The following is a 14,223-nucleotide window of genomic DNA, read 5'->3' on the forward strand; positions in this document are numbered from 1 at the left end:
CTTAATCTGGACAAGTTCCATCTTTCATCTGGGCGAATAAGCCCATTTCTGAGCGATTAAGCTCAAAGTAAACAGCCTTGAAAGTCTGTGCGAATAAGCCCATTTATCCACTAAGCTCATTAAGCCACAAGTAAACAGGCCCTTAGAGTTCGGAAGTTAAGGTGAATCGTCTAAGTATCAAGTCTTTAGAGTTCGGCAGATACACTTTTCCAGAGTTCGGAACTAACTCTAGATACACTTATCAAGAGTTAGACACTCGAACGTTTTACTGTGAAGATAATGTGAAACAATAACTCAAGTTAAACAAATATATCTTAATTAATATATTAAATAATATATTTAGATGGAAAAAGATAATGTAAAACAATAACTTAAAGATAGAAGTTCTCATGGTTCTCACAAATGTTGGAGTTCTCAAATGATTAAGCCTTATTTGTCTGTTAAGTCATCTCCTACGGCTTTTTAGTACTTTTTTAACAATAGAGAAAGAAAAGTAAAAAATCTTCAGTAATCTTTTAATAATTATATTTAACTCTAACATTTTATCCATTTTTCTAGATTTAATGGATTTAATACTCTCCAAAAATTGTGATATCTTTTAAATTATGGTATTTAGCTAACAAGTTTATTAACATAAGAAGAGTAAATTACATCAATCGTTCATCTGGTTTGCTCAAACTCCATCAATTGTTACTGGAGTTTCGAAAATACATCAGACTGTCCATTGTTTCAATTTACTTACACCACTCGTCCATGCCCTTAATGACCTTCATTATAACAAAATTGAGTTTATAGGACACCCACGATCTCTAAGTGTTCCAATAGACTGCTTTACAGTCACTTAATTTATAGGACCAAAATATAAATCGTCCTATCTAAAGGTGTTGTAATAAGTTTATATGACGCTTTTGGGCGTCTTAACAAGTTTTTTAAGACATTTTTAAGAAGCCTAAAAGCGTCATATAAACTTATTACAACACCTTTAGATATGACGTCTTATATTTTGGTCCTAAGAATTAAGTCCTATAAAGCGGTCTATTGGGATGCTTAGAGATTGAGAGTTTCCTATAAACTCAATCCTGTAGCACAGTTTATATGACGCTTTTGGACGTCTTAACAAATTTTTTAGGACATTTTTAATACAAAGTGTCGCATTAGCAACTTTATATGATACTTTTGAGAAAGTGTCCCATAAACTCAATTTTTATAGGACATTTGTTTTTATAGAACAATTTTTCAAATAGTGTCTAATAAAGTTGCTAATGTGACGCTTTATATTAAAAGTGTTCTTAAACAACTTATTACGACGTCAGAAAACGTCATATAAACTTATTACAACGCATTTAGATAGGACGCCTTATTTTTTTGGTCCTATAAAGAGGTCTATTAAGACGCTTAGAAATTGGGAGTGTCCTATAAACCGATTTTGTTGCAGTGGACGGATTAGCCTGTCGAAAAAACAAAAACATGCGATGGGAAGCAAATTTGGTGCGGATTTATAAGCACATCGAGAACATGTGAACATCACATAATAAGAAGATATGGAAAGTATATCTCCTGAATTGTAAAAGAGAGCACATATATAGCTGAATCATTAAGCCATCWGMAAGAGAGAGATTGTTCTAKYTGAGAAGCAAACCAGTTCCACTCATTTTCTGATCCATCAAACTGTCTACTTTTTCCTTCATCTCTTTGGTGAAGTACTTCTCCCAATCTCCATCCTTAGCCTTCCTGAAGAAAACCCTGTTTTCAATGGCATCATACCCTTCAACATGAAGCTTTCCAGTTTTATTCACTTCCAAATTGCTCAGATTCTCAAAACTACACAACTTTATAATGTTTTCAACGACGCCTTCGTTTTCTTCTTCCGCGGAAAACGGATACCCGATGAAGTCCGCAAGCCGCTTGACGTCGTTTCTACTGTCCCTTTTCATGTCTTCGTATTTCAAGAATAGAATTCTCCCTTGCCTTTCTAGACTTGCTTTCCAGTATCCCAAAATATGATCCCAGTATGGTCCATACAACAAAATCCCGTCGCAGAATTCGTCAAACGCCTCCTCAAACGGAGCATCTTCCACGGATAATTTCGCTATTTGTCGCTGGTAATGGTAGTGAGAAACTATGACATCTTTTACGTTCCGATATATGTAAACGATCTTGCAATTTGAAGCTACGACTGATTCGGGCAACGAAGTGTAAGGAAGGTGCGTGGCCACGAGTGAGAATCCCGACTTCTTGTGGTAATAGTGTTCCATTTGTTCAGAGTATTTCTCCAGGAAAGGGATGCATTCATGAGACAAGGTTGTAAGCAACGGGCTGTCGACTCATCAAACTTGTCTCGGGTTGCAATCGCAAACGCCAACGCTTTTAGCCACGTTGTGCCGGTTTTGGGGCAACTCGACAGCAGTACATCATTCGGCTGAGCCTTGAAGCTTTTTTGAGCCACAATTGCACCTTCAAGAAGATCTTTACTGCTCCAAAACCCTTGATACTTGTAAAAGCTACACCTGCCTTCCAACCACCTGCAATTGTGTTGAACAAGCGTACTTTCGGACGATATATCTTCCATGCCGGAGATCGATGATATGATCTTGAGGTTTCGTATAGTCGTGGTGTGGATATGGTTTAGTTGATGAGCTCTCATTATATAGACAATCTGGTGTATCTACACCAGAGTATCTAACTCGGGATCACGTGAGACCAACTTGTTTTCTTGAGACCAATGATACCATTATTTTACACTTGAAACTTTACAGCAAAAGACTATGAAGGTTCGGAGTTTTTTTACCTTTCCACTATTTTGCTGTACAGTTTCAAATGTATAAGTCTGGTATCCTGAATTAAAATAAGGAAGTTGGTGAATGAAAACAAACCTTAGTTTTAACTTCAAGGACAATTAATTAGCATATCGTTGCAATTATCAAACACAAATATTTTTCAATTTGTTGTGAAGATCATATTCACACACACATTGCATGATAATATTATATTATATCAGTTGTATTAAGACCCCGTGACCTATGTAGACCCAATCTAATTATTTAAGATTTGTTATCACCCAATTTAACCAAATGGGATCAATTAGGGTGTGTCAGAACTAGATAGAACAACTGTTCAATGTTTGGTAAGATAAAATCGGATATAACATAATAAATAAAATGACCAATTTACCCTTGATGAGTTGTTTATTGTAATTAATTTATTAAATTATAATAGAATAACTATTTTTTATAAAAAAATATATCATTTGAAGTTTTCGTCAAAATAATTAAAATGACACCAAATAAAAAGTTTATGTAATTTTTTTTAATCTCTTTTCTACATTATTTTTTATTATATTAAAACATAATTTGTATATTAACTAAAATACTTTAAAATATGTTTCTTTTTCTACGAATCATATCATCATAATTGTCTTGTCAATATTAAAACATAATAAATTACATAAATTAATAAAAATATAGAAACCCTATAAAAATAATATTTTGAGGACAGTAAAATGAAAATTTAATAAAAACATAAAATACAATAAATAAAATTTAAAGAATGAATAAAATGTAAAAAAACAGACCTATTTGATGTTTTAAAAGAGAATTAAGTAATATTTTGATGTTATATTGGTAAAATATAAGTCTGTTCCACCTTATTCCACCCTGTTCCATGGGATAGGGGGTGGAACAAGCCTGTTCCACTATGTTTCTGTCTATTCCACATAAAATTCATGCCAAACATGGGACATGGATCTCTGTCTTGTTCTGTCTTGTCCATGTTCTGTGTACCAAACACACCCTTAAAGTCATTAAGACCTGATTTGATCCATTAATACTCATTACGATCACTTAAACCCATTATGATTCAGTTTTACCCAATTTAATCCATTAAGGTCGGATCATTCCCATTACGGCTCACTTAGAATCAATAAGACTAGTTATGATCACTTGAACCCATTTCCATTGAGTTCATTACGACTCACTTAGATTCAAGATGATCAACTGATCAAGGGTCCATTAAGGTCTATTACGACTCACCTAAATCTAATAATTAAGGGGTCATTTACTAAACACTTACTTGGTAAGTGCTTAACGCATAAATTTCTTCATCGAATGAACATGAGAAGGCTAAGAATCTTACTGGGTAAGAGCGATGAGAAGGACATAGAGTCTTACCCGGTAAGTGAGAATGATGACTTTTACCCAAGTAAGCGTTTACCTAGTAAATTGTTGCATTCGATATGCTTTAATGTACTAAAATCTTACGCATCTAAATAAATTATAGTGTTGACTCCTATTGATAAACGATTACCGGATAACCATTAAGGTAAACGACCCCTAATACTCATTAAGTTCCTTTATGGCCACTTTTTAGACCCAATATCACTCCCATAGACTCAAGCTGATCCTTTGTGAGCCGACTCAACATTATGACCCACTCTTTAGACCTAATATGATCCATTCAAAGCCAATGATACCTATTATGACCCACCTATGAGCTTGTGATAGAATAAAAATTGGATTTTGATGAGAATGTTGTCATTGATCCCTCGGAAATAAGGAACATCATCGACGGATATCCAAACCCCCTATGTCTGTCTCGGTCTTTTGACGATCGTTTTTATTTTTATACTTGAATTTCTTGTTTTCGGGATATCATGGACGTTGATAATATGAAACTTTTTGGATAGTTTTTTATAGTAGTTGTATTTGCATGTTGAGGATGGCAACTGACAGTGACGGATCCTGAAATTTTATACACTGGTACCATGAAAAATTCTACTGGGAAAAGTGAATGTAAGGGGCCGTTTCCTAAACTCTTACTCGGGTAAGTGCTTACTTAGTCGCATTACCTTACCGGACAAATATGGTAAAGACCAAGAATCTTATCCGGTAAGAGCAAAGGCAATGACCGAGAGTCTTACCCAGTAAGTGAGGGTGACGACTCTTACTATGGTTAGCACTTACCAGGTAAATTGTTGCATACGATATCGTTTAAGTAGACTAAAATCTTACCCGGTAAGTAAGTGATGGTGTTTGAATCTTGCCGGTAAACACTTATTCAGGTAAGCGTTTGATAAATAACCTTTAAGTTCTGTAAAAAAAATAAATATTAACCTTCGTAACATATTCTTAATTTCAGCACATGCCCACTTATTGTGGGAACATATTCTTACATGGTTGTTTGGATAAAGTCTTAATAATTAAGTTGTTCATAACTTTAAGCACATGCCCACTTATCGTGTGTCGGATATATAATTGTGGTTTGGAGTATAGCTCGTAAAAAATACTCAAGGCTTGGTGGCAGTTGTTGACTGGTTTGATGTAGAATGATTAAGTAGTCAGAATGATTAAAAGAATATTATGATATCGTGTAAAATGAAATATAATTGTTTGGTAATTGTTTACAAATGAAATTAGGACGCTGAATGGTTAAGAGAGGTCCAGGATACAAAATCATTCAGAGGATTTTAGAATCATTAAGAGACGGACTTTTTTTTTGTCAAACAATATTCATCTCTTAACGATTCAGATGTTGCCTCTTAATGAAACTATTATAGGAAAACAAACAACCACTCAACCCGTCAATCCAAATCTAACCCAACCTAAACCTAAAATTAACATGTTGGGTTGAGATTTTTAATCCATTTATTTTTTAGGTCTTAGACAAGATGTGAAAATGGGTCATAGATAAGTACAATTTTTTTTAATATATTGTTTTTATTATCAGAAATAACATTAAATTCATATAAAATCGTTTTTCCAAGTATATTCCTAGACGTAAAATCAATCAATACTCATTTCTAAATTAATATTATCTATTAGAACATTTTTATGTAGCATCGTCAATTTGTTCCATCATCAAAAACATCTTATGGTATATTTTTGGTACATAGAATGACATCATTTGGGGTCACAAAGTTGATTCTTCTGATTAACGCTATGTAAATCAATGTAAATAGGTTGATTTTTCATGTCGTCTCATATTAATGTTTTTTAACACAATTTTAAATTTGTATATTATGTTTTCGAATTTGGGAAGAAAAAAAGAAAGGAAGAAAAATAATGTTTTTTATTTGTGTTTTTAATAGAGAAGAGAGAGGAAAGAAAAATAATGAAATAAAAATTAATTTTGATATATTTTTTCCCCTCTTTTTCTTACATAAAAGAACACTTCAAGAACATAGCGTTAGGGTTAAAACAAAATTTTCTGAAATCATCAATTTAATAAATTAAAAAACTCATGTTGGTGATAGTTTGAGATCTTATTCTTCTTTTAGAGATAGAAGAGTACATAAGATTTATGCACTCAATATTAGATAATAACGAACAACGATGAAAAAAACAATTTTAGTTTTGTTATTCTAAATATAGATATAAGTTGTACATTCTCATGTGGTTGGTAATTTTTTTTATTTCAAAAGATGGGGGTTCTATTAGCTAATAACAAGAAAATATATTATATTCTAATATAAAAATAGAATTCACGCGATGATGAAATAATCAAAAGAGTTGATCGGAGATAAATTATAGAGAATATATCAAAGTTTCGAGGCAAATAGTTTTAGATGTCGATTTTAGATTAAAAAAAAATAGAAAAACGTTAAATAATATCATATAATGAACGGCAAATTAACATTTTTATGTATTTTTTTTCTCCAATATATTTAATTAACACATGTTTGGATCTTTAATAGCTAATGTAGTACCAAAATCTTTTCTGATCTTATTAAATACTAATTTTTTTATGTCTCTTCTACATATTAATTTTTTTGAACTACTATTATATATACTAAAAAAATTTGGGCCCTTAATTTTTATGAGCTCTAGGCATATGCCCGGCCCGCCCTCTCCTAGGAATGGCCCTGTAAATGAGTCAACTCATCTAACCCATATTTTTAAATGGGTTGTGTTGAAATTTTCTAAAAGTTTTTAACCCATTTAAAATATTGTATAATTTTATTTTATTTTTAATTATATTTTCAACCTGTCTCTGTGAAAGTGAAATCCTAATAATCAGTTCATGACGTCGACCTCCAACACAACATTCCTACAGTCTCTCTCTCGTCTCTCCCTCTCAGTCCCCGCCTCTCCGATGAATCGATAGGTGGTACCTTTCCAGTCTCAATCAATCGGTGGTACCTTTTTATTTTATTTAAGATTTTAAAATTAAGTGGGTCAATTCAGGTTTAATCCATTTATTTAACAGGTTTGATTGAGAAAATTATGAACAATTAAAATTTTAGGATATCTGAAAGTAAAGTGTCGTATTAACTATTTTACAGCACACTGTTTAAAAAAATGTCTTATAAAACAAGTGTCCTACAAAAAGATGTGCTCATTAGACACATCAATGAAGTGTTATTTACAATAACTAATACAACACTTGTATAAAAAATCTAAAAAACATATTAGAAACGCTTAAAACTGTCCTATAAACTTATTATAATACTTTTAGATATGAAGTTTTACGAAGTTTTTTGTTAGTTTTTGAAACAAAATGTTGTATTAGTTATTTCATGTGATATTTGTGAGAAATTTTCTATAAACCAAGCTTTTTATGAGACATTTGTATTTATACAAGACACTTTGTCATAATAGTGTCGTATAAAATACCTAATACCCTACTTTAATTTAAAAACAATTTTAAATTTTTATTAATACAGATAAAAACGTCTTATAAACTTATTGTAATAATTTTAGACATGACGTTTAGGCATTTTTCTTTATCGTAGTGCATGACAGATGAAATAAATAGGAGGTTTTCAGCTAGTTCAATGTTAGATGGTTTATTTCTTGAGCACTCATTATATAACAGATTATATAACAGATAACTTGGACACGTGGATGGTATATTAAGGGGTCGTTTACCAAACATTTACCCAGTGAGCGCTTACCGAAAAAATTCAATACTATCACTCACTTAGTGGGTAAGATTTTAGTCCACCAAAACGGTATCGTATGCAACAATTTACCAGGGTAAAGGCTAACCATAGTAAGAGTCGCCGCCTTCACTTATCGGGTAAGACTCTGGATCCTTGTCTTCGCTCTTACCGGGTAAATTTCTTGGTCTTTTTCATATTCAGTAAGGCAATGTGAATTGGTAAGCACTTACCCGGATAAGCGTTTAGTAAACGGTCCCTTAATTACGCTTTCAAAATGTGAAATTATAATAACTAACTTTTATCCACCCTGAAAACATTTATTGATTGAGTTTGGACGTGTATTTGTTAGAATAAGGGACCGTTTACCAAACGCTTATCCGAGTAGGTGTTTAGTAGCAAAATTCTATATTATAACTTACTTTCCGGGTAAGATTTTAACCCACAAAAATGGTATCAAATGCAACAATTTACCCGGTAAAACTCTCGTTACTTGCTTTTGTTCTTACCGGATAAGATTTTTGGTATTTACCATATTAATTCGGTAAGGTAATTTTACTCAATAAACGCTTACCCGGATAAGCGTTAGGTAAACAGCCCCTAAGTGTTCGTTAACGAAAACGACAAATAGTATTAATTTTGATATAATAAACAAACAAAATCTTCTTTATTATATTTTGTAGATTCGTATTTATATGCAGAATGCATACTAACATATAGAGTAAAATACATATTTGGTCCTTGTGGTTTGCGTGAAAATTTGGATTGGGTCCCTCAAATGAAACAATTACAGGTATCATCATTGATGAACCGCATATTCAATTTTTTATTGTAATATCATTGTAGATTTATGGGATTTAGATTCTGTTCATCGATCTTAATCCCTCATTTTTTTAGATCCACCATCTCCATTATTCATCTTAGTTTGTTTATATTTCACGATAGGTAAGTTGCCATCTATTGGTCTCTCTCTCTCTCTCTCTCTCTCTATATATATATATATATATATATTTACACACACACATATATGGGAGATAGGCGGGGCTAGCTTGCCCCTCCTACATACAACCTCACTCTCTCAGGGCAACAGAGGAAAGACAGTCTTGGGGTCCCCAAAATAGAGTTATATATATATATATATATATATATATATATATATATATATATAACACCATAAGTATATAAAGTAATAATTATAAAATATTTTACTTTCTAATTGAAAAAAAAATCATATGACTAAAACACCCTTAACCTATAGAGTTTAAGTTAACAAAGTAGTGCAAAAGAGACTCAATCCATAACAAAAGTAAAACCATGGTAACCATTGTTGTAATTATTTTGCTTGGGGGACCTAATCCATAATTTTTATATAACCCTAGGGACCAAATTTGTAATTTACTCTAACATATATAGTAGAATCGAGATGTGATGTGAGCGCAAATAATTGAAAACCAATCTTACATTTAATTATTTGTCATATACATTAATTAACTTTTTTTTAAACGTAGCACATGGCGAATAAAAAAAATAATACTGAGCTTTTTGAGGTAGTTGGGTGTGACATGGTTTAATAAAATCTAGAAGGGTATTCGTACAATATAACGAGATACATTTTTATTTTAATATTTTGTTTTATTTTTTATCTCTGTTAATATAATACGGTTTATGTGGTTTTGAGAAAGATATGTTTTTACTTTTAAATAAAAATATATTTAAAAATATTATAAAATTTTGAAAAAATATATCGATATTAATATAAAATTAACAATTTAAAAATTCTCTTTTTTATACAATTTATTATAATTTAATTTAAGTTTAATAACGAAATAATTTATTTTTAACTTAACAATATAATTTTTATAAATGTAATAATTCTGATAGATCTCAATAATCATTCTAATTATATTTAAAATAAAATGTTTATTCTATATTTGATTATCTTTATTCTGTATTTGATTACGTTACGAATTCAAAAATAGAGATTTAGGGGGTGTTTGGGATTGTTTATTTAAAACAACTTATGTTTTTTTTTTGTAAAAGTGCTTATTAACTTATGTGGTGTCAAACCGGAGTTTTGTAAAAAATGTTTGGATTAGCTTATAGCGGTACCAAAAAACAATAAGCTGATAAGTTATTTTTTAATATTTGGCAATTTCTGTTTATATATGTAAAATGACAAAAAAGAACAGTCTTCCATATTATTGACTTATGGGAGTGTTTGGGATTGTTTTATTAAGTTATTTGATTTTTTAACATGTAAAAATTTATTTTTCATCATTTATAATAATATATTTGACAAAAATTTATATCAATAAGATTAATAATTAACAAACATTAATAAAACATGGTTAAAATGGTAAACTGGTAATAAACAATTTTTCATAAGTCAAGAATGATTAACTTATCAAAGACTGCTTATTACCGATTTGGCACCGGTATAAGCAATTTTATTTTTTCTCATCCAAACACTAGCATTTAGCTTATCACCGGTGCCAGACTGAAATAAGTCAAAAAACACGTAAAATAAGCAATCCCGAACACCCCTTTAATAAGTTGTATATACGTACAATTTACTTGTAATATTATATTTTAAGTAATATGTATTGATAAACAGTATTTCATATATAAAAAATAGTTTTTAAAAGTTTTTATCAAATACTTTATAATATAATATAGATAAATAGATAATTTGGTGTGAATGGGATGGTATATCTAATTGCACTTGCAAAACGTGAACTTTTTTTATTCATCCAGAAAACATTTCTTGATTGAATTTGAGATGTTGGTTAACGGAAACGACAAATTGCCTTAACAAACAAAATCTTTTTTATTATTATATTTTGTAGATCGTATCCGAATGCATAATAACATATACTAGAAGGGTATTCCTGCAATGTAGCGAGTTACATCTTGATTTTAGTATTTGTATTAGTATTTATCTTAGTCGATGTTAATAATATGGTCTTATGTGATTTTGAAAAAATGATGATGTTTTTATTTTTTAATAAATTTAAAGATATCATAAAAATTTGACAAAAATATATCGATATTGGTATCAAATTAACTATTTAAAATTTTTTATTTTTTGTGTAATTTTTAATTCAATTTTTCATCATAATTTAATTTAGGTTCAATTAACGAAGTAATTTATATATAGTTTAATAATATAATTTTCTTATAAAGATAATAATTAATTATGTTGTTAGAACTCGATGATTATTCTAATTATATTTTAGATTTTTTATATTTTAAAATGAGATGTTTATCCTGTATTTGATTATGTTTATCCGCAGTTAGTTATACGAATTCAAACATGGAGCTTTAATAAGTTGTAGTTGTTGGACCGGTAACTGCACTAGGGAGCCGCCCACGTGATATTGTCCGCTCTGGGCTGCCCCGGGGTTTCCCCGCACGGCAACAACCCCTCACGGTTTTGTTTTCTAAAACGCGTCACTGGTAGGAGAAGACTCCCACTTCCTTATAAGGAAGAGAAGACTCCCTAGCCTCACCGATGTGGGATGCTCCTGCATTGCTACAGGAGCGGTGGGTTTAAGGACGAGGATTTGACCTGCCGAGGGAACACCGAGTCTGCTGACCCAACATTCCCCCCCCCCACATTGGTGCGGCCCTAGCTCTGATACCAATTGTTGGACCGGTAACTGCACTAGGGAGCCGCCCACGTGATATTGTCCGCTCTGGGCTGCCCCGGGGTTTCCCCGCACGGCAACAACCCCTCACGGTTTTGTTTTCTAAAACGCGTCACTGGTAGGAGAAGACTCCCACTTCCTTATAAGGAAGAGAAGACTCCCTAGCCTCACCGATGTGGGATGCTCCTGCATTGCTACAGGAGCGGTGGGTTTAAGGACGAGAATTTGACCTGCCGAGGGAACACCGAGTCTGCTGACCCAACAGTAGTTATGCATAATTTAATTATAATCTTGAATTTTAAGTAATATGCATCAATATATAATACTTCATGCATAAATAATGATTTTTAAGAGTTTATGTCAAATGCTTTATAATATAGTATAGCTAATTGAATTGATATTCTCGCGTGAGCCTAAATAATTGAAAATTAATTCATCTTACATTTAATTATTTCTCATGTAGATTAATTAATTAATCCAGTCACAAAGTATAATGTAGATATACAAAAAGTTCATCATGCAACACAATTCAAGCATTGATCCAAGGGGTTGGATTTACGTGAGATCAAGGGTTTTTTCGTGAGACCTGTAATATCAATTTATGTTCATTGATCAACTTTATAAGCTGATAATCTATCTAAAGTTGCACGGTGGCAATTTTGTGATTATTGAGAAGTCTCATTGCGTTTATAAATGTTCAGATTGTCAGATTATAGATCTAATCCAAGGGTTGAGAATTGTTTTTAAGGGTTGAGAATGTTGAGTATATGTTATTATGCATTCGGATACGATCTACAAAATATAATATTAAAAAAGATTTTGTTTGTTAAAGGCAATTTGTCGTTTCCGTTAACCAACACTTATTCAAACATATACATAATAAAAGTTAATTATTATAATTTCACGTTTTGCAAGTGCAATTACATACCAAGTTCTCTATTTATTTAATGAGTGTTAGAACAAACAAACCATCTCAATATATATATATATATATATATATATATATATATATATACTATATTATAAAGCATTTGATAAAAACTGTTAAAAACTATTTTTTATGCATGAAATATTGTATATCGATGCATATTACTTAAAATTCAAGATTACAAGTAAATTATATATAAGTACAACTTATTAAAGCTTCATGTTTGAATTTGTGTAACTAACTTCGGATACACATAATCAAATAGAGGATAAACATCTCATTTTAAAATATAATTAGGATAATCATTGAGTTTTAACATAATACTTAGTTATTATTTTTATAAAAAATTGTATTATTAAATCTAAATTAAATTTCTTTGTTACTAAACCTAAATTAAATGTAATTAAAAAAACTGAATTAAAGAAATTACACCAAAACACAAGAACTTTTAAAAAGATTAATTTGATATTGATATTGATATATATATTTTTTAAAATTTTTATGATATTTGCAATTTTATATTTTATTCAGAAAAAGAACATTATCGTTTTCTCAAAATCTCATAAAATCGTATTATATCGACATAAAAAAGAAAGAAAATGAAACACTGATATCAAGATTTGTCTCGATGCATTACATGAGTACCGTTCTAGTTATCTTATTAAACATTTTATGTATAAAAACTTAAATATTTTAATTTGAAATCATCAATTACCATTAACTTTTATGGCATGTTAAGAGTTTTTGGTTGAAAATCTTTAAAATAATCTTTAAAATAATATATTTAAATATTTAAAAATTTTGTTTAGAAAATCCGAAAAGATGGGTTGAAAGGTAAATGCGTAATAACTTTTTAAATACATTTTTTATTTGAATTTATTTTATAAAAACTAATATGGGAACCGTGCGTTGCGTGGTAACATGAGTGCTTTGATTAATGATGTGAGGATTGTTTATATAAATATATATTAATTGTTAATAAAATCAGCAACAAATCATATTCAAATAATTCGAAAAAATTAAATAAAATATAATTAGTGAAATTTTAATACATATATATATATATATATATATATATATTGAGAGAGATTTGTTTAGTAATAAAGTTGTAAAACTAAATAAAATGAGTAATAATAACGACGAAAATATTAAGAAATCTGACACAAACTTAAGAATAAAAAAATATTCCACATAAAGATATGTCTCATTCAAAGGATGATGCACATGTACCATTTATCTTCAACACACACCTTGACTTTAAAAATATAATAGTGAATAGACCAACCATACGATATGTAAAAAATCACATACCAAACTTATAAYTTCAAATCTTTATAACCCAATAGATAAAATTATAATGCAATCAAAATCATAACATGAGCATACATAGAATTATAATACAACTAAACTTACGATAAGAACATACTTAAAAATATAATCCAATCAAAATCATGATACAAACACACATAACATTCTAATACACTATAAATTACAAAACAAACTTGCATAAAATCCTTACTTTAGATCATAATCAAGAATTCCCACAACCTAAACTTGAAAAGTTCAAATTTTCAAGACTTAATATATAAACGTTAAAGACTTCGAAAACCTGCAAACCAAAAACGTTCAACATAAGTAAAAATTACATGGTGAACTTGAACATTTTAAATCTTCACCTAATACATAAGAATTATAATGCAAACAAAAATCACGATACAAACATAAATAAAATTATAATGCAATCAAAATAATGAAACAAATCAATATAAATTTTT

The 14,223-nt window shown here is 30.2% G+C and overlaps 1 pseudogene; it reads right to left on the minus strand.

Annotated features, from left to right (window-relative positions):
* Positions 1-1,451: 1,451 nt before the first annotated feature.
* LOC112518390 lies at positions 1,452-2,629 on the minus strand (annotated as a pseudogene).
* Positions 2,630-14,223: the final 11,594 nt, after the last annotated feature.

This window comes from Cynara cardunculus, assembly GCF_001531365.2.
Source record: "Cynara cardunculus var. scolymus isolate 2C chromosome LG 9, CcrdV1, whole genome shotgun sequence".
NCBI lineage: Eukaryota > Viridiplantae > Streptophyta > Magnoliopsida > Asterales > Asteraceae > Cynara > Cynara cardunculus.